This window comes from Trachypithecus francoisi, unplaced genomic scaffold (genome assembly GCF_009764315.1).
Source record: "Trachypithecus francoisi isolate TF-2019V2 unplaced genomic scaffold, Tfra_2.0 Contig00707, whole genome shotgun sequence".
NCBI classification, from domain to species: Eukaryota; Metazoa; Chordata; class Mammalia; order Primates; family Cercopithecidae; genus Trachypithecus; species Trachypithecus francoisi.
In genome coordinates this window covers 20,162-41,054 of record NW_022680835.1, presented here as the reverse complement: position 1 = coordinate 41,054, position 20,893 = coordinate 20,162, and the positions used below count along the sequence as shown (strand labels likewise).

General features: G+C 47.9%; 1 pseudogene; it reads left to right on the top strand.

Annotated features, from left to right (window-relative positions):
* The first annotated feature begins 6,160 nt into the window (after positions 1–6,160).
* Positions 6,161–11,751, top strand: LOC117087959 (annotated as a pseudogene).
* The last annotated feature ends 9,142 nt before the right edge of the window (positions 11,752–20,893 follow it).

Below are 20,893 nucleotides of genomic sequence, written 5' to 3'. Positions count from 1 at the left end.
CACCCGCTCCCTGGACCCCAAGGCTTCATCCCAGCAGGAAATCAGTGATGGATCCCGTGTTCCAATTGCCCTACCAGGAACTTCCCCATCAGGCCTCTGCAAATGACTCCCTAGGAGACTTGGTGCTTGTTCCTAGGAACAGGTGAAGCTGTCATCTCGGGGGCTTCTGGGACTCTCAGAGCCTTACCTGTCAAGGTGATGTATTTATTTCCGATCCTGAGCCATTCCCCCACTTCAGCTCGATCCTGACAGGGCAAAGTGAGGCCGCAGGCCGGGTCTCAGTCCTCTGTCCCCACGGCTGCAGACCCACAGTGCTCACTAATGTCACACTTTCTCCTACCAGCTCACGGAGCCCTGTGTGCTTCTCTTTCCTTTCACTCGTTTCTGAAGTGTGTAGTAACCTGTTCTGGTTTCCTCCTTTGAAAAGCACAGAAGGGTTTTCTATGTGAGGCCCGCCCTGGGCATCCTGGGTCCCTGTTCCGCTGCTTGGGAAACACACACACTTGCGTCTGTAGGAGCCTCTGAGCTGGCGGGGAGGATTCTGCCTCCGAGGAGGCCAGAGGCGACTCCAGGCTCAGGTGGGAGGCTCTCAGGGGCTCAGCACAGCCGCCAGAGCACCCCACACAGAGGCTGGGCCCCGAGGCACCTGCCCGGGAAGGCGGCTGATGAGCCCGGGCTCAGGGCCTGTCCTCCCACAGAGACCTCACCCCTCTCATGACGGGATCCTCGCCGCTGAGTCCCGGGGTTTGTTTTTGCTCTGACGCCTCCCATGCACCCCACAGATGGTCTGGGAGCTTGGGATGGAAATCCTGTGCCCACTCCAACCCCTGCCTGCCCTGCTGTCCTTAGAGGGATGATGAGACTTCCCATCACAGGAGCGCCTCTGCTTGATTTGGAAAAGTGGAAAAGAGAGCAGGAAAAATACAATCATTCTGTGCTGGGTGTGGGCTGAGGGCTCCTTACGTTCTCGCTGTTCTCCTCTCTGGGAGGCACTGAGGATGGCTCCCTGGGAAAGTAGGGGCTTAAGATGATGAGGAACACCAGGCTAAACCCAACAAAGAGGATGAGATGGATGATCTGGGGAATGGGGCTGGGGCACAGCTCTGTGTCAGTAAGACTGTCCAGAGGAAAGAGAATATCCATGTGAACTGTACTGCTGTCCTCAGGCTACTGAGCCCTGGGCATCCCCTCTGGGACTAGTTATTAGGGCCCAGGCCCGCATCACAGAGCTGGGACCTCCCCCTCCAAAGGGCAGCTAAGGGTGGGGTGGCTGTGGGAGGAGGAGGCTAAATCCCAGCCCTGCCTACCACCACCCACCCTACAGTTCCCTTCACCCTCCTGGCCTTCTAGATCCCTCCTTCCCACTCCACCTGCTCAACCTGTCAGAGACAGACCTGGTCCGTTTTCCGTCCTCTCACCCTGGCACACAGATGGTACCTGGCTCCTTGGAGATCTCTGCTCAGGCTCCCTAAATTTCACAGTTTTCAAAGATCTGGATTTGTCCCTGAAATTTCTGTTATTTCCGGGGATTATTGTTCTAGGGTCTCCTTTGCCAGCAATTCTAACTTTGCCACACAATATGTCCTTGCCTTGCATCAACTCAGACATAGAGCTTCCTTTTTTTTTTTTTTTTTTGTGAGATAGAGTCTCGCTGTGTCACCCAGGCTGGAGAGCAGTGGCGTGATCTCAGCTCACTGCAAGCTCCGCCCATTCTCCTGCCTCAGCCTCCCGAATAGCTGGGACTACAGGCGCCCGCCACCACAGCTGGCTAATTTTTTGGGATTTTAGTAGAGATGGGGTTTCACCGTGTTAGCTAGGATGGTCTCGACCTCCTTGGCCTTCTAAAGTGCTGGGATTACAGGTGTGAGCCGCCGTGCCCGGCTAGAGCTTACTTTGTATACTTCTTTGTATAAACACTATCATTGTGAGTTTTGAATAATTTTTTTTTTTTTTTTTTTTGAGACAGACTCTTGTTGTGTCCCGGGCTGGACTGCAGTGGTGCAATCTCGGCTCACTGCAAGCTCTGCCTCCCAGGTTCACGCCATTGTCCAGCCTCAGCCTCCCGAGTAGCTGGGAATACAGGTGCCCGCCAACAGGCCCGGCTAATTTTTTGTATTTTTTTTTAAATAGAGACAGTGTTTCATCGTGTTAACCAGGATGGTCTTGATCCCCTGACCTTGTGATCCGCCCACCTCAGTCTCCCAAAGTGCTGGGATTACAGGCGTGAGCCACCGTACCCGGCCTGAATAAAATTTTTATAATTTTTCTTTCAGTTAATCTTTACATCTTCAGCTAGACTTAATCAAAGATTAAATCATTTATTAATCAAAGATTAAATCAATTCTTTAATAATAAATCAATTTTATTATTAAAATTCATAGGACTAAAAAAGTATAAAAATTGAACTAATTAAGCCTTCCAAGGATATTTTTATGTATTTGCAATATTTTTGCTTCTAAAATCAATAAAAGTTAAAGTGTATGAGACAGTTTGGAATATTCGGCACACACACACACACACATACTCTGAACTGACAAATCAATTCAGTATTTTCAAATAGACGAACCAAGCCTTTCTTTCAGTTTAAAAAGCTTTATTTTAGTATTTCTTTTTTTTTTTTTTTTTTTTTTGAGATGGAGTCTCGCTCTGTCGCCCAAGCTGGAGTGCAGTGGCCGGATCTCAGCTCACTGCAACCTCCGCCTCCCGGGTTCACGCCATTCTCCTGCCTCAGCCTCCCGAGTAGCTGGGACTACAGGCGCCCGCCCCCTCGCCCGACTAGTTTTTTGTACTTTTTAGTAGAGACGGGGTTTCACCGTGTTAGCCAGGATGGTCTCGATCTCCTGACCTTGTGATCCGCCCGCCTCAGCCTCCCAAAGTGCTGGGATTACAGGCTTGAGCCACCGCGCCCGGCTATTTTAGTATTTCTTATAAGTTAGGATGGCTGGCAGCAAATTTTCTGTCTTTATCTGGGAATATTTTTATTTTTAATGGATAGATTTGTTGGACATGGCATTTTTAGTTGACAATTTTTTTTTCTTTCATTCTTTGGCTATGTCATCCCATTGTTTTCCCATCTTTCTCTCTTGTTTTCTCTCTCTCTCTCTCTCTCCTTGTCTCTCTCTTCCTCCCTCCCTCCCTTCTCTCCTTCCTTCTTTCTTTCTTTTTGATGGAGTCTCCCTCTGTTTGTTGCCCAGTGGCGTGATCTCAGTCCAATGTAACCTGTGCTTTCCAAGTTCAAGCGATTCTCCTGCGTTAGCCTCCGAGTAGCTGGGATTACAGGCACACACCAAAATGCCCAGCTGATTTTTGTGTTTTTCGTAGAGACGGGGTTTCACCATATTGGCCAGGCTGGTCTTGAATTCCTGACCTCAGGTAATCCACCCACCTTGGCTTCTCAAAGTGCTGGGATTACAAGTGTGAGCCACGGTGCCTGGTCTCACTGTTGTTTCTGATCAGAAATAAGTGGCTAATTTTATCGTGGTGCTCTTGTGCATCAAGAGAAGTTTTTGTCTTATTGTTTTCAATGTTTACTCTTTGTCTTTTCATAGGTTGACACAAGGTGTGTAGGAGTGGATATCTGGGTTTTTATTTTACTAGAAGTAAACATTGATTCCATCGATTTAATGTTTTATATCAAATTTTGTAAGTTTTCAGTCGTTATTTCTATAAATAATTCTTTCTTTCCCCTTTTCTTTCTTTCCGAGGCTCTCATTCTACAAACGTTGTGCTTGATGTTTCATAAGTCATTTTTCTTTTTCTTTTTCTTTTTTTTTGAGATGGAGTTTCGCTCTTGTTGCCCAGGCTGGAGCGCAATGGCATGATCTCGGCTCACTGCAACCTCTGCCTCCCAGGTTCCAGCAATTCTTCTGCCTCAGCCTCCTGAGTACCTGGGATTACAGGCATGCACCACCACATCTGGCTAATTTTGTATTTTTAGTAGAGACGGGGTTTCTCGATGTTGGTCAGGCTGGTCTCGAACTCCTGACCACAAGTGATCCGCCCGCCTTGGCCTCCCAAAGTGCTGGGATTACAGGCATGAGCCACCATGCCTGGCCATTTTTTTAGTTCTTTTAACATACAGTAACTGCTTTGAAGTCTTTGTTTGCTAAGTGTGACGGCTAGGGACACTTAAAGACAGTTTCTATTAACTGGTTTCCCACCACATTTTCCTGTTTCTTTTCATCTTGTAACTTATCATTGAACACTGGATACTTAGGTTATAGACTGTTCAACTCTGGATTCTGATTCTTTTCTCCTGGAATTGTTGTTACTGTTTTGTTCATTTGTTTGTAACCTGCCCGTACTAAATTTGTAAATTCGGTCAGCAGTGTGTAGTCACAGCCGCCTCTGCTCATTTTTTGTTTGTTTTTGTTCTTATGTATGGCTACCCAGGAACCACTCCTTTATCTGCATGCATGGTATTCCGCCAACAGTTGTGTGAATTTGTGCACTAACACCTTGATTCGGTGAGGCTTCCACTGCTGCTGATGGATCTCCCCATGGACTGGGGCGTGCGCACAGAGCTCAGGCCATCTGCTTTCCACAGGCATCTCCCCTCGCCGTGTCTTCTCTTCACATGCACGCAGGCACCGTCATCAGTCAGGGATGCTGGGGGGTTCTGGTCTCTGGAGAGACGAGCATACTCAGGCACCGTCATCAGTCAGGGATGCTGGGTGGTTTGGGCAGGTTCTGGTCTCTGGGGAGACGAGCAGAGCTACTGGTCCTTCCTGTTTGTTTGTATCAATATCCCTGTTTGAAAATTCTCCAAATCATGTGAGTCCCTCTGGTGGTGACAGCAAAGCTGCTGGTTGCGTGGCGTTCAACAAATGTGTTTTACATTTAGGTCTATGAGCCCGGAGTGGTGGCTCAGGCCTGTAATCCCAGCACTTTGGGAGACTGAGGTGGGTGGATCACCTGAGGTCAGGAGTTCGAGACCAGCCTGGCCAACATGGTGAAACCCCATCTCGACTAAAAATACAAAAATTAGGCCGGGCGCGGTGGCTCAAGCCTGTAATCCCAGCACTTTGGGATGCCGAGACGGGCGGATCACGAGGTCAGGAGATCGAGACCATCCTGGCTAATACGGTGAAACCCCCTCTCTACTAAAAAATGCAAAAAACCAGCCGGGCGACGAGGCGGGCGCCTGTAGTCCCAGCTACTCGGGAGGCTGAGACAGGAGAATGGCGTCAACCGGGAGGCAGAGCTTGCAGTGAGCTGAGAGCCGGCCACTGCACTCCAGCCTGGGTGGCAGAGCAAGACTCCGTCTCAAAAAAAAAATAAATAAATAAAATAAAAATACAAAAATTAGCCGGGCGCGTGGTGGCACACGTCTGTAATCCCAGCTACTCGAGGGGCTGAGGCAGGAGAGTCGCTTGAACCCGGGAGGTGGAGGTTGCAGTGAGCTGAGATTGCACACAATAAATTAATAATTTAATGCCCATATAATGGAGTGCAGTGAAGCTCTTAAAAAGAATGCCATGAGGATGATCAACAAATACTGTTCTCCTGGATGAGGATTATTACCATCAGCTGCATTTTTCAGATGAGAAAACCGAGACTTAGAGAGGTTACATAATTTTCCGAAGGTCACTCCCTACTGAATGTAGGAGCGGGGATCTGACAGCCACCTGATCACACGCAAGAACAGCATTCTCTCCTCCGCTCTCCTCCATGGCCCCCGTGACTCCCAGGAGACCTCCCCAGCTCTGCAGTCCCCAGGGCCCTGGTGTCCATAACCCGAGGAAGGGGAAGGGCCATGAGATCTTGGGCTTTCTCACTCTCGGAAAATGAGCAAGTGAGAATGAGACTTCGCTTAGAAGTATAAAATAAATGCAACATTTATTGCCTATCAAATATGAGAAGCAGTTTCTCTGTTTAACACGTGTTAGTATCGGTGGCCCTTGTTATTCAAACTCTCCCTATTGAGCTCAAGAATCAAAGTCAGATAACTTTGTCGATAAATCCCTTCCTCTCTACACCCTGGCTACTCACTGTCTCAAGACCCAAACTCACTGGGACAGGGCGCTGGCCCTCCTGATTCAAGCCTGGTGTCTGCCTCTCACTACGCAAATCAGGAGGCAGAGAGCAGAGGAGGGGCGGCTGTGAGTGCACAGAGCACACGCGTGTGATGGGATTGCCCCCACCCCGCCCCCTTAGCTCTATGGGTGTGATGAGAGAAACCTTCACCTTTCCGGTGAGCTGCTGTGCTGCTTTGACTTTCACAGGCGTGTTTACTTGATGGATTTTTGTAAATGCAGCCGTCAGTGGAGGCCTCTTGTCCCCATCTCGGGAACCATAACCCAGATTCCCAAAGGGGAGCTTGCCCTCATGGATGGAAACTGAGGCCCTCAGAGATGCTGTCGGCCTTGATCCCTTGCTCCTATTCAAAGATCTCGACATTACCGGAGATTCCTTGGGGCAGCCGGACATTCCTGTGTTGAGGAAGCATCCACTCACGCGCCGTGGGAACTTTGTAGATTTTACTGTGATGCAAACAACTCCCTATGAGGCCCCCGGTGCCCAGGGTCCATTGTTGGCTGCTTTTGAGGGTGGGAGGCGGAGGCGTTTCCATTTTGCTTGGGGGATCAGCCTCACCCTTTCTTTCTCCTTTTCCTCTGGGCTGGTGCTCAGATGGAGAGAGCACTGTGCTGATGAGGTGGGCCCTGGGGTGGAACCCATGGCCCCCTCTGACTCCCAGGAGACCTGGCCAACTGCAGCAGCCCCCGTGGACCAGCAGGGGGACAAGAAAGAACTGACGTGGAGTAGCTGAGGCCCACTGGGGGCTCCTGCAGAGTCCATCCTCCTGTGGACAGCAGCTCAGGGCTTCAGCTGCTTCCGGAGAGGAAGCACCTCTTCCTAGACTGAGGTATTGTTTTGGTAAAAAAAAAAAAAAAACTTGACTTTTTTCACCTTGGTGTAAATTTTTGTTTGTACCAATATGTTAGTTGTGAGTTACCACTATTTGTTTTTTTTTTCTTTTTACATTTTTGAAATTATTTATAGAAATGGGCTCTTGTTACATTGCCCAGGCTGGTTTCAGACTCCTGGCCTCAGTGGTCCTCCCACCTTGGCCTCCCAAAGTGCTGGGACTGCAGATGTGAGCCGTGGTACCTGGCCTGTTTTTTTTATTACTACATATATTATATGGAGCCTTAAAGCCTCCTGGAGTGAGAGCTAGTTCATAACCACACTGTTTGGAGACAAGAGAACTCCCTGGAATTCTTGTTCTCCAAAGATGTGGAATTATCATCCCAACAACAGCCGTCCCTCGCTCTGTCCTGAGGACCCTCAGGTGTGGCCCATCCACCCCCTCAGTGTGTCCCTCTGTCCTGGGAACTCTCAGGTGTGGTTCATCCACCCCCTCAGTGTGTCCCTCTGTCCTGGGAACTCTCAGGTGTGGTTCATCCATCCCCCTAGTGGTTCCCTCCAACTTTGGTACGCTCAGGTGTGGCCCATCCACCCTCTCAGTGTTTCCCTCTGTCCTGGGGACCCTCAGCTGTGGTCCATCCACCTCCTCAGTGTTTTTCCTCCCACGTTCTCTCTGTTTTGTTTCCAATCTTCCCACAAAGGTGGAGAGGAGGGGATCCCATTGCCTGTGAGGAGGACACGGCTCCTGGGTGGGCCCTGCAGATTGTGAAGTTCAAGTCACAGCTCCTGGGAAGGTCTCTGTCAAGATCGTGGGCGCGAGACAGATGCAGGGACCACACTCTGCCCTGCTCTGTACCTCTGAGTGTTGATCGCTGCAGCTGCCTTGTGACCAGGACACTTAGAAGAACCGTAGATCCTGCAAGAGGGCAGGTTTGGAGAGCGAGGTGGGCATGCTTGAGGGATTAAAGTGTAACTTGAACCACTGCCTTGCAAACTGCTTGAGGGTGTGCAGGTGTGTGTGTGCTGGGAGGATGTTTAGCAGCCTCATGGAGGGGTAACTGACATACAAGAGAACAAGGCCGGGTATGGTGGCTCACGCCTGTAATCCCAGCACTTTGGGAGGCCGAGGTGGGTGGATCACCTAAGGTCAGGAGTTCGAGACCAGCCTGACCAACATGGTGAAACCCCGTCTCTACTAAAACTACAAAAAATTAGCCAGGCGTTGTGGTGGGTGCCTGTAATCCCAGCTACTCTGGAAGGGTTCCAGATGCCGGGAGCCATGGAAATTGTCCTCATCCCGATCATCTGGCTTGGCAAATGATGATGAAGATAGTTTTCCCACAAGATAGGTGTAGCCTTTGGGACAGTGCCTCGTTTGTTTTCTAGCACAAAATAGGCATTAGAACAGTGGGACTTTGTAGGCATATGGAGATTTTTAAGGTTCCTTAGGAGGCAGGTAAAAATTTCTTCAATAAGACAAAACACTATCCCCAAAGAAAATGATTGATACATTGGGTGATAGTAAAATTAAGAATTTTTCGTCAATAAGAGAGTGAAAAGATGGGACTGGGTGTGGTGACTCATGCTGTAATCCCAGCACTTTGGGAGGCCAAGGTGGGAGGATCTCTTGAGGTCAGGAGTTAGAGAACAGCCTGAGCAACTTAGCAAGACCTTGTATCTAGCAAAAACGAAAAATTAGCTGGGCGTGGTAGTGCACACCTGTGGTCCCAGATACCTGGGAGGCCGAGGCAGGAGGATCACTTGAGCCTGGGAGGTTGAGGCTGCAGTGAGCCATGAATGTGCCACTGCACTCCAGCTTGAGTGACAGGGTGAGACTCTTGTCTCTTAAAAAAAAGAGGCGGAAATGGAGGAGGGTGAATCACAGGTAGAGTATAAAGAGAATTCCTGTACATTAATAAGAAAAATGCATGCTGGGCTTAATACCTAGGTGATGGGTTGGCAAGTGCAGCAAACCACCATGGCACATGTTTACCTATGCAACAAACCTGCACGTTCTGTACATGTATTCCAGAACTTAAAGTAAAATAAAATTTTTTTAAAAATTAAGAAAAAAGCTGGCAGACCAATAGGTGAAAGAAATGAAGAGGAACAAAAAAGGGAATGAGGAGGGAGGAAGAGAAAGGAAAGAACAAATGAACATCCCAGTGGCCAAAAAGCATATAAAACATGCTCAACCTCGTAAGCCATCAAATTCAAACCACAGTGAGAAACCAATGTTACACCTACCAGAATGGCTAAAATTAAAAACACTTGATACCAAGTTTGGGCAAGAATGTGGAGTAACTGAAACTTCATATACTACTTTTGGGAATGTAAAATAGCACAACCACTTTGGAAAACCCTTGGGTAATACCTACTAAAGGAGACCACACCTGTGATCCCCACATTCCACTCCTATGCATAGACCCAAAAGAACTGTGCACTGTACGTGTGTTCACCAAATGATGTGCACTAGAATGTTTGTATCAGCACAATTCACAATAGCCCCAACTTCCAACAGGAGAATGGATAAGTACCTCTCAGTGTATTTATAGAGTAAAATTCTTACAGCACTGAAAATGGATTAACAGCTGCCATGCACAGTTGGTGAATCTCAGCAACATAATGCTGAGCAGAAGAAGCCAGACACAAATGAATGCGTACTGCACGATTCTGTTTCTGTGAAGCTCTAAAACAAGCAAAAGAAACATCTGGTGAGAAGTCAGGATAGCAATTATCTTAGTGCTCTGGGGGAGGGTGGCTCTGGTAATATTCTGTTTCTTGATCTGAGGGCTGGTGTCCAGATGTATTCACTCTACGATAATCTACCAAGCTGCCCACTGGGGATTGGTGGCTTCTCTGTATGAATATTATGCTTCAATTAAAAAAAATAGCCAACAACAAAAACCTAACAATCAAATTAAGAAATTAGCAAGGCGAGGCGCAGTCGCTCACACGTGTAATCCCAGCATTTTGGGAGGCTGAGGCAGGCAGATCACCTGAGGTCAGGAGTTCAAGACCAGCCTGGCCAACATGGTGAAACTCCATCTCTACTAAAAATACCAAAAAGCAGCTGGGCGTGGTGGCGCATGCCTGTAGTCTCAGCTACTTGGGAGGCTGAGGCAGGAGAATCACTTCAACCCGGGAGGTTGAGGTTGCGTGAGCCGAGATCTGTCTTAAAAAAAAAAAATGAGCAAAGGACTTGAATAGACATTTCTTAGCATCACTAATCATTAGGGAGATGGAAATGACAACAAGATACCATTTCACTCCTACTACATTGACTAGTATCAAAGAAAACCCGGAAAATAACGAATATTGGTGAAGATGTGGAGAAACTGGAACAGTTGTGCACTGCTGGTGGAATGTAAAATAGTGCCGCCCCTCTAGGAAACAGTATGGCAGTTCCTCGAGAAATTTTACCGCTCTAGCAATTCCACTTCTGGGCATATATCCCCCAAAATTGAAAGCAAGGAAATAAAAGAGACACTCGCCCATCCCTGTTGATAGCGGTGTTATTCACAATAGATAAAAGGTGGGAGCGGCTCGGCCGGGCGTGATGGCTCACGCCTGTAATCCCAGCACTTTGGAAGGCTGAAACGGGCAGATCACGAGGTCAGGAGTTTGAGACCAGTCTGACCAACATGGTGAAACCCCATCTCTACTAAAAAATACAAAAAAATGTCCAGGCGCAGTGGCTCATGCCTGTAATCCCAACACTTTGGGGGGCCAAGGCAGGCAGATCACCTGAGGTCAGGAGTTTGAGACCAGCCTGGCCAGCATGGTAAAACCCTCTCTCTACTAAAAATACAAAAAAAATTAGCTGGGCGTGGTGGTGGGAACCTGTAATCCAAGCTACTTGGGAGGCTGAGGCAGGAAAATCATTTGAAAGCAGAAAATCGTTTGAAAGAAAGTGGAGGTTGAAGTGAGCGCAGATTGCGCCATTGCACTCCAGCCTGGACAACAAAAGTGATACTCTGTCTCAACAGAAAACAAACAAACAAACAAAAAAAATTAGCCAGGTGTGGGGGCACATGCCTGTAATCCCAGGTACTCAAGAGGCTGAGGCAGGAGAACCACTTGAAGCCAGGAGGCAGAGTTTGCAGTGAGCAGGGATCATGCAACTGCACTCTAACCTAGGTGACAGAGCGAAACTCTGTCTCAAAAAAAAAAAAATTCTGGTTTGTTGCTTAGTGTGTGTGTATACATATATGCACATATGTGCGCACACACACATATAAAACAGTGTGTTAAAATAAATTATTTCATATGAATGCAGGAAAATCATAATTTTTTTTTTTTTTTTGAGACAGAGTCTCGCTCTGTCGCCCGGGCTGGAGTGCAGTGGCCGGATCTCAGCTCACTGCAAGCTCCGCCTCCCGGGTTTACGCCATTCTCCTGCCTCAGCCTCCCGAGTAGCTGGGACTACAGGTGCCCGCCACCTCGCCCAGCTAGATTTTTTTTTGTATTTTTTAGTAGAGACGGGGTTTCACCGTGTTAGCCAGGATGGTATTTTTTTTTTTTTTTTTTTTTTTTTGAGACAGTCTTGCTCTGTCGCCCAGGCCAGAGTGCAGTGGTGCGATCTTGACTCACTGCAAACTCCGCCTCCCAGGTTCACACCATTCTCCTGCCTCAGTCTCCTGAGTAGCTGGGTCTACAGGCGCCTGCCACCACGCCCGGCTAATTTTTTGTGTGTGTTTTTAGTAGAGACAGGGTTTCACTGTGTTAGCCAGGATGGTCTCAATCTCCTGACCTTGTGATCCGCCCGCCTCGGCCTCCCAAAGTGCTGCGATTATAGGTGTGAGTCACTGCACCCGGCCAGGAAAATCATAATTGTTTTGGTAAATTGACCACTTTGCAAAGCATGTGAATTCAGACCATTACAGGAAGGTATTAACATAAATTAAGAGGGTAACGGTTAACTCTGTTTTTGTAAATGTGATTTTTTTTAGGCTTGCCACAGAATTCTGAAGGAATGCTACTCACTAAATTCATTTTTCCTCTACTTCAAATAGTGCTATTAATATCCATGTGGAAATTACAGTGTGAAGGGGATAACCGAATCGAGAATGGTAATATTCTGTACTCCCGAATAATTGATGTCATCAGTCCTTTAGAGCCATATTCTTAGCCCAAGAAACTCGCAAATTATGCTTTGAAATGGCAGTGGGATAATTAAGGAATCAGAGAGAACGAGGGGTTGAGGAGGAATTATTTAATTATTCAGGTGCAGCCACCCAGTCGGATTAACATCCAAAGGACTGAGCCCTGAACAAAGAGTCGAGTTACCTTTTAAGCATTTCGTGGGGCGGCAGGGAGCTCTGCTTCTTAAGCATTTCGTGGGGCAGGGGGAGATCTATGCAGGGGGAAGCACGTTACAGAAGCGAGAAACAAAGACAGTTATTCAATTGAGACATGCATTACATAATTTTTTACTTTTCAAGGAACAACATGTTTTATGACTTATCTGTCTAGGGCCCTTGCAGCTGCACAGCTGGAGAAACAGGGTCTTCACAATGCCTGGGATAGGGAGAGAGAAGGCTCAGTAGCCACAGACAGAAAAACAGGCAGTTAATTTTTAGAGGGCTCCACTTCTTTCTCTTCCTCAGGGGGAATTGGGTTTTCTTACACACAACGGAGTTTTTGTTTACACGTTCTTTAATTTCTATTCTTTCCTGTTTCATTTCCCCCCTTTGGTGCTTTTTATAACAAAGGTGTTAATAGAAAGCACCACTATTTGCCACCTCTTCGTGGAGCTGAGCTGCTGCTTTTACTGGCAGTGGCTGATATTTGGTTAATGCCATCCATGGTGTGGTAGTGTGTTGGGTTACGGCTGCCTCTATAGTTGACTGAATACTCCTAATACACAGGGGTAAAAGGCAAGGGAGGATGAGGCAGGTGCCAAGAATAAGAAAAAACCTACCAATGAGGGTTTGAATCCTCCAAAGGTTGAGAACCATCCTCCAAACAAGGAATCCGGGGACCATCCGGACCAAGTCTAAACTGGAACTTGGGCCGACTTGCGTATTCTAGCTGTGATTATGCTGCTTCTAGTTTTTTTATTTTTATCATAAATTGGATACCCTGAGAGTTCCCCTTGGTTTAGAGGAAGTAAAAAGAAGGATGGCTTGATTGTTTCTAACACACATGTCCTTGTCCATTTAGCCGGCAGTTGCCGATATGCCCGTGTTCCACATATCCAATATAGGCCAGAGGGTGCTTTCCAAGCATCTGGAGCCTCTAGCTGATGCCAAGAGTGGCTTAGAGTAGAGAATCGAGAGAAAGGATTTGGATCTGGTAAGTAGGAGTGGTTCTGGGTGTTTCTCCGTTGAGTTTTGTTTTTGGCTCATTGTAATACGCTGCCCTAGGCAGGTGGTTTCTCCTACTGCCTCTGTGAAAGTCTTTCCTTAATGGGAGATACAGTATTTTCCAATTATGGAGGTTTTTAACAACCAAACACTTACTGAGGCGGTAGGTTCACTGGCAGGGTTAGGCGAAGCGAAGTTATCTTGTAGCATTAATTTCTTTGCCTCTCCCGGCCACTGGTTCCCCATATCAGTTCCTCCACATACGAAGCATAAGGAAATTCCTAAGCTGCCAGCTATGTTTTCAGCTAGTTGAGTACGTTTTTGGTTGATGGGAAAGCTCAGGCACTGACTGATCAAAATGCTTATTGAATGACTTATGGACCCAAAAATTGTGGGGTTGGACACATTTGAGTCTTTTTAGTCTATTTGACAATTAGTAGTGGAACTTCAAGGCCTGCTTCTTGTCTATTAACTCCTAATAGTGCTGTCTGTCCTGTAGACCAAAAAGGTAGCTCTGGCTTTAAGATAGTAAATTTTAAAGGATTGCATGTTCTTGTCTTACAATTTGGTTTGGTTGACATACTACTTAGAGCAGTCCTTCCTGAATATGTGTTGGAGCTGTGTTAGCATAGACCACTGAATGTTACGGTCTGGGCATCCGATTTGTGGTTCTCTGTACAGATACTTAGGGCTGCTTCTGCTAAGCCTCTCTTGTGTTAAACCATTGCAGACTGTTTCTGGTTGTATGTGTAGGTTCCTAACTTGGTTCTTGTACACTTATAGTACGTATGGTACACTAGAGTTTTAACTATCCTATGTTTTTACCCAGTTAGTGTGTACACAGTGTGGGCATCCTTCTAAAGGTTTCTCCTTTTCTAGTACAGGCGGAAATGGTAACAACATCAGTGTATGTAATAGAAACATGCTAACACTACACATGGGCGTAGCAAACCTTCTTCTGGGCATAGACATTTGCAGCATTTGCAGTAATAACATAACAACAGAACAATCAGTATTGACAGAATTATAACTAGGCTTATAAATTGTATCCACATTTACTTATCCGGAGATGGTCCTCTTAGCTTCAGCTGTGCATAGACTAGTCAGCTTCCGGGATGTGACTAGAGCAGATCTTACAGGATCCTCAAGCTTCAGCCATGCATAGACTGACCAGCCTCCGGTGTGGTCAGAGCAGGGCAGTTGTCCTTCTTACCGCTGGGCGTAGGACTATTCGGGTGGGGAGATCTGGGTCTTATTGGTTAATCCACTGGTCATGATCGGGAGTCACTGCTGCCGCTGGTTTCAGCCGGCTGGGATGAATCCAAGGTGTGATACCTGCAACTTTCACAGCAGTGGAAGTAGACATGATTACAATATGAGGCCTATCCTATATGGGTCCTAGAGTGGTTGGATTCCATTTTTTTTTTTTAGCTTAAACAAAATCCTTAGGTTTGAAAGGGTGTACTGGGTCTGTTAGACTTACAGTCATTTTTCTATACCTAGCCATGCATTTTTACATGGCCATACTTAAAGTCTGCATTTGCTTTCTTAAAGTTAGTTGTTCTCGTTTATAGAAATTACCCTTAATCTGACTTACGACGGGGGTGGGGGTGGCCGGCCAAACAAAATCTCATAGGGCAAATACCCAGTTTGTTTGGTGGAGGTGCACCCGACTCAGAGGAGGACCGTGGGTAAGACCTGATCCTACCTCTGGTGAGTTTCTTGACACAATTTCTTCAGTAGCTGTTTGAATGTCCGGTTCATGCGTGATTTGTTTTTCTAAGACCACCAAAGCGGGCACAAAAGAACCAGCGAGTAGGCAAGTGTAGGAGCAAAACTGCAAGTTTATTTTGGTCACCTAAGGTGTGGGGAAGAGGTCTGTCGGCCTCCAGCAAAGAAGGCCGACAGAGTCCCCCGGTGGGGCTCTCAGGCGGAGTTCCTGATGCAGTCCCGACATCCCAACAGGAGTGGGGCTGGGAAGTCCGCACGTGGCATCCGTCTGGAGCGGCTTTTCTAGGAGTGGGAGGGCAATAGGCGGGGCACGGGCGTGTCAGGGGGCGTTCCGCAGGTGCGACCAGGTAAATCTTGGTCTCTTCGGATTGACGTCACCTGGCACATGCCCAGTTGGCCTGCACCCTCCCTGGGCACTGGCTGCATTTTCGCGCGTGCGAGAAGGGAAAAGTTGGTGAAGAAGAACCCGGAAGTGCACCATCTTGCCTCCGTTCGTCCAAACAATGCGTTCCACCTTCCCTTAACTCTGTGGTCGGTAGGCTGTGTGCAGTTTCTATTTGATCTTTAAAATTGAGTCAGCTGTTGTACAACTTCTGCCACAAATGCAGGACCATTGTCTGATCCTAGGGTTAGAGGCGATCCAAACCTTGGTATGATGTCCTTCAGTAGCACCTTTGTCACCCCTCGTGCCTTTTCAGTTCTGGTGGGGAAGGCCTCAACCCACCCCGAGTAGGTGCAAACAAACACTAGCATATACCGGTAACCCCCTGCTCGAGGCAACTCAGTAAAGTCTACAAGCAGGTTCTCACAGGGCACAGCTCCCACTTCCTGAATTCCTGGAGGTCGAGTAGGTCCTTGTTTTGGATTATTCTGGGCACAGGATAGACATTGTTCACAAACAGCACGGTGATGGCAGAGGGCCGTGGCACACAGAAATGCCGACCTATTAAAGTCTCTAGGGCCATCCTTCCAACGTGTGTTCCTTGATGGATCTTCTTCACAAACCTTGGGGCTACTGTTTCTGGGATGGCTAGCCTCCCATCAGAGAACAGCCACCATCCACCTTTAATATATTTTCCTGTTTCCTGACCAAACCAAGCTTTTTCACTTGAGAGTAATTGGGTACCTCCGGTAAAGGGGGCTCTATAAGGAGAGGCATTGCTAGAGTTCTTTCTTCAGGTGAAGCCTTGTTCCTTGCTGCCCGCCTAGTCTCCTGATCTGCCTTTCTGTTGCCTTGTGCCTCACAGCTTTTCCTGATTTGGTGTCCTTTGCAATGAATGACAGCCACCTTCTTTGGAGCTTATGTGGCTTCTAATAATTGCAAAATTTCCTCTTTATTTTTTTTTCTTTCTTTTCCTTCAGTAGTCAAAAGTCCTCTCTCTTTGCATACTGCCTCATGGGCTTGCAGGGTTGCAGAAGCATATCGTGAATCAGTATATATGTTTACTTTCTTCCCCTTGGCCAATAACAGTGCTCTGGTTAATGCTATTAATTCAGCCTTCTGAGCAGAAGTGCCAGAAGGTAAGGCTTGAGCCTCGACTACCGAGTGTTGGATCAGTACTGCACACCCCGCATATCGCACCCCATCTGTTATGAAACTACTACCATCAGTGAAGTATTTAACATCTGGGCTTTCCAAGGGGGTATCTCTGAGATCTTCCTGGCTCGAGAACACTTGGTCCACCATATTTATGCAACAGTGGGGAAGCTCCTACCAGCACTGAGGCAATCCATGGTCCTTCCAATCGGGTTCCTCCACAGGCAGCAGGGTAGCTGGGTTCAAGCTATTTACAGTCTCCAGTGTTACCTGGGGATTTTCACACAGAAGCCCTTGATAGTTTAGCATTCTACAGTTGGACAGCCAACGATGTCCTCCTTGCTCCATTAAGGTGACTACAGCATGTGGCACCTGGACTATTATCTTCTGACCTAGGGCCAGCTTGTTGGCATCTTCTATGAGGACTGCAGTAGCTGCCAACACCCTGAGGCAGTGGGGCCAACCTAAAGCCACCAAGTCTAGTCTTTTGTATAAGTATGTTACTGGCCAGTGCCAAGAGCCTAACAACTGAGTTAAGACTCCGACTGCCATCACTTTCGTTTATCCACATACAAAAAGAAGGGCTTTTAAAAAATCTGGCAACCTTAGCGCCGGGGCTTGAATGAGAGCTTCCTTTATACCTTTGACGGCCTTTTTTTGTTCCTTTTCCCATAGAAGGCGCTCTCTTTCTTTTCCTTTGGTAGCGCCATATAAGGGCCTTGCTATAAGGGAGAAGTTTGGAATCCAGGTTTGGCAGAATCCCACCACACTGACCTGCTGCCTTGTAACTGGGGTGGGCAACGCACACCCAGCCTCCTTGTGTGCACTTCCAAGCCTGCACTGGCCTTGGGATACTATGAATCCTAGATATCCAACCTCCTGAAAACAGACTTCTGCCTTGTCCTTGGACACCTTGTAAACTGGCCTGTATTCACCATTTGGCTTGCACACAGGCAGCAGAGGAGTATTGCAGGAGGACTTGCATTTTACTATAATCCCATGTTTATAGGGCCGATTGAAATGTTTTGTTATGCCATCAGTTGCCTCTCTGGGTAGGGGGTATTGACGGACTCATGCTGGGGCAGCATGAGGGTTAAGCTCTACTACCACCGGGGGTCTGTTTGCAGCAAGTCCAGGGGATTGTCCTCAGCCCATACACCTGGTACCTTGAAAAGCATTCCCCACATATTGTGTAGGTCCGGCTGTGGTAGCCTGCTGGCACACAGTTCATAGAGCCGCCATTCCTCAGTTCTCCAGACAGTTAGAGTCAATACCATTGCCTTAGTCTTTTCAAACTCCAGTGTCATATTCCCTTTAGATGTAAAGGAAATTTGTGCCTGCAGTTTCTGGAGTGAGTCTCTTCCCAAACAAGGGCACTGGACAGTTTGGCATATATAGGAACTCATGCTGCGCTTCTTGTCCTCCAATAACACATCTCCTGGATTTGCAAAAAGGTCTCTTTTCTTTGGCCCCAGCAACCCCTACAATAGTAGCACAGTTCTTTGTTGAGGGGCTAACTGGGTGAGTTACCACAGAGAAATCAGCACCAGTATCGACCAAAAAACCCATTAATCGGCCCTCTACTTCCGTAGAGACCATAGGCTCCCCAGGGCCTAAAAGGAGGGAGCCCAGTCTGTCTCAGTCCTCTAAATTCTCGGCCCCTGCTAAGCGGATCAGATCAGGATCTGCCTTACAATTGCTGATCCACATGCGCTGACGAACCTTCACAAAGTCTTTCTTCAAACTCATTGGTGCTTTTGTCTGCACCCCAGAGCACCTCTGAGATTTTTTTTTATTTTTTGGTTGCCTTTTTCTTTTACCATCCTTTAGACTTTGCAGAAGTGCTTCTCAGCACTTTTGTAGGTGCTGAAGCTGGACTGCATCACCTGGGTCCTAGTGGGGGTCCTTTTGTCCTCTTAAGAGGCATAAGCAGCCGGGCGCGGTGGCTCAAGCCTGTAATCCCACCACTTTGGGAGGCTGAGACGGGCGGATCACGAGGTCAGGAGATCGAGACCATCCTGGCTAACACGGTGAAACCCCGTCTCTACTAAAAATACAAAAAACTAGCGGGGTGAGGTGGCGGGCGCCTGTAGTCCCAGCTACTCCGAAGGCTGAGGCAGGAGAATGGCATGAACCCGGGAGGCGGAGCTTGCAGTGAGCTGAGATCAGGCCACTGCACTCCAGCCCGGGCGACAGAGCAGGACTCCGTCTCAAAAAAAAAAAAAAAAAAAAAAAAAAAAGAGGCATAAGCATAATTTGGGCATGGCCAGACCTGAGACAGCCTGCCTGACTTTTCCAGCCTTTCACTTTAACTTCCCGGAGCTCTGATTTCTGCTTCTTGGGTGATACTGGGAGCCTGTATCTCTTAACCCCTTAGGGGCAGTTAGCCTTGGTAAAGGGGGGAAGATTGGAATGTAGGGAGGAGGGGTCTCTATTCCCTCCTGTGGTTCTTGCAAAACTGGTTTTCTCTTTCCTGAGACTTTTCTTTTGTTTCCATAGCTGCCTGGGCAGCTGATTTTTACTTCCACTTTTGGTTTTTACTTTTCACTTTTTACTGTTGGAGTTACAAGCCTCTGTGACTTTCCCTTTAACTCTGTAGCTGCCAGCGCAGCTGGTTTATCTTGGCATGAGCTGCGAGCATTCTACAATAAACTGCTAGGCAGGGCTGCATTTATTTAGCCATGAATCAATATAAAGACTAGGTCTGAATGCCCTGGCTGTCCTTCGACCCTAGTCACCACCTTAAAACACATGGCCAAGTTCTCTATATTGCTTTCGGCCAGCCATCCAACACTAAAAGCGGGCGGTTCTAATTCACAGAATGTCCTTAACTTTTGAGCATCCAGTTTCATCCCACAATCACCTCTAAATCCTTTTTAAAACCTTTTTTTAACATGCACTCCAAAGGAGTTGGTTTTGATGCTTTTCCTCCCATTTCCTTCCTTGTGGCACACTTTCAGTCTCGGGTCTACCAGATCAGGTCCTATTATGAGAGTTTCGGATGCTGCTTAGCCAGGAATGTGCCTTCCCCTCTCACAGCCTGCTGCAGACGTGGAGCTGGTCCTATCAGCCGTATGCAATGCCCTAGGTCTGATTTCCCCTGCACTCAACTCGGAGCACACAGCCCACACTAAGGGATCTGTGCCTCCCCACGTCACTCCCTGCATTGGCCTCTCCCATACCATCTCTTTCACACACCTCCTCTGCCCCAGGACTCCTCATCAGATGAAACTGGCCTCTCCTGTGTCCCAGGTGAACCTAGTTAGGCTCCCACATTCACACACATACATATACCACTGCTACCCCAGGACTCCTCATTGGACGAAATGAGCTCCTCTCATGTCCCTGGTAGCTTCATACACACCCACACACTCCCAGTTCACATGCACCCACACACTCCCATTTGGGGTGGCAAACCACTCTTGCCACCCTGCCAGCAAGCTCTTTCTTGCTGCACTTGCCACTCTGTTGGCCTGTTTTCTTCCTTCCACCTTATTAGTGGGGACATAAGGTTCATCCAAATTGGCAGGCTACTCCTGCCACCCCCAGCCACTCTGGGTTGGATTAGTGGTCGGTCCCTGGGAGGTGATCAAGCTCCGCTTTGACCCTATGGGACGGGCTTTCCTGCCTTGGGCCTTTCTCCTTACAGCAGTTCCTGAAGTGCTGCTATCGTCCTGCAGCCCTGTCTCTGGTTCCACTGCACTGTCGGGCAGGGCACCAGGACACAGGGAGAGCCGGTCTCCATCCGGTATTTTTAGTAGAGACGGGGTTCACTGTGTTAGCCAGGATGGTCTCCATCTCCTGATCTTGTGATCCGCCTGCCTCAGTCTCCCAAAGTGCTGGGATTACAGGTGTGAGCCACTGCGCCTGGCCTGGCCTCCTGCCTTTTAATTTAACATGGTGCAGATGACAATGTTCACTAAAAGCTGTAATCCATCATGACTACTGACTCATGAATATATAACAACTACAAAAAGAACCCAAACAAATAAGAAAGAGGCTTGACCTACAGGGCTAAAGCCAAGGAGCACTGTAGGAGGAATGAGGAGGTTGTTGTCAGAGCCCTGTGGAATGGCCCACAGCCCCAGAGTCCACTCCGAGCTGCAGCCTCACAAGGCCATGATGTAGATGAGCACAACACAGAGCAAGGGCTGGTCCTAACTGAGTAGCTGTGACCATGGCCCTCCAGCTCAGAGTGGGAGCTCCCACACCTTCAGCTCAGTGTGAACGTGAGGTGTGCCAACCTTGATTTGAGCATACTTTCACTTGCCAGCCAGCATCCAAGAAAGGAAGTCTGGATTCTCAGGGCTCAGAGTTTCCAGGGAAATAATCTGTCTGCCTGTCTGTTTGCTAGTTTGCTTGTACTGTTTTGTTTCTGAAGGGATTTAGGGTGTGTTAGTCAGGATAGGCCCGGTTTGCTGCAATAACAATTCCAAATCTCAGTGGCTTC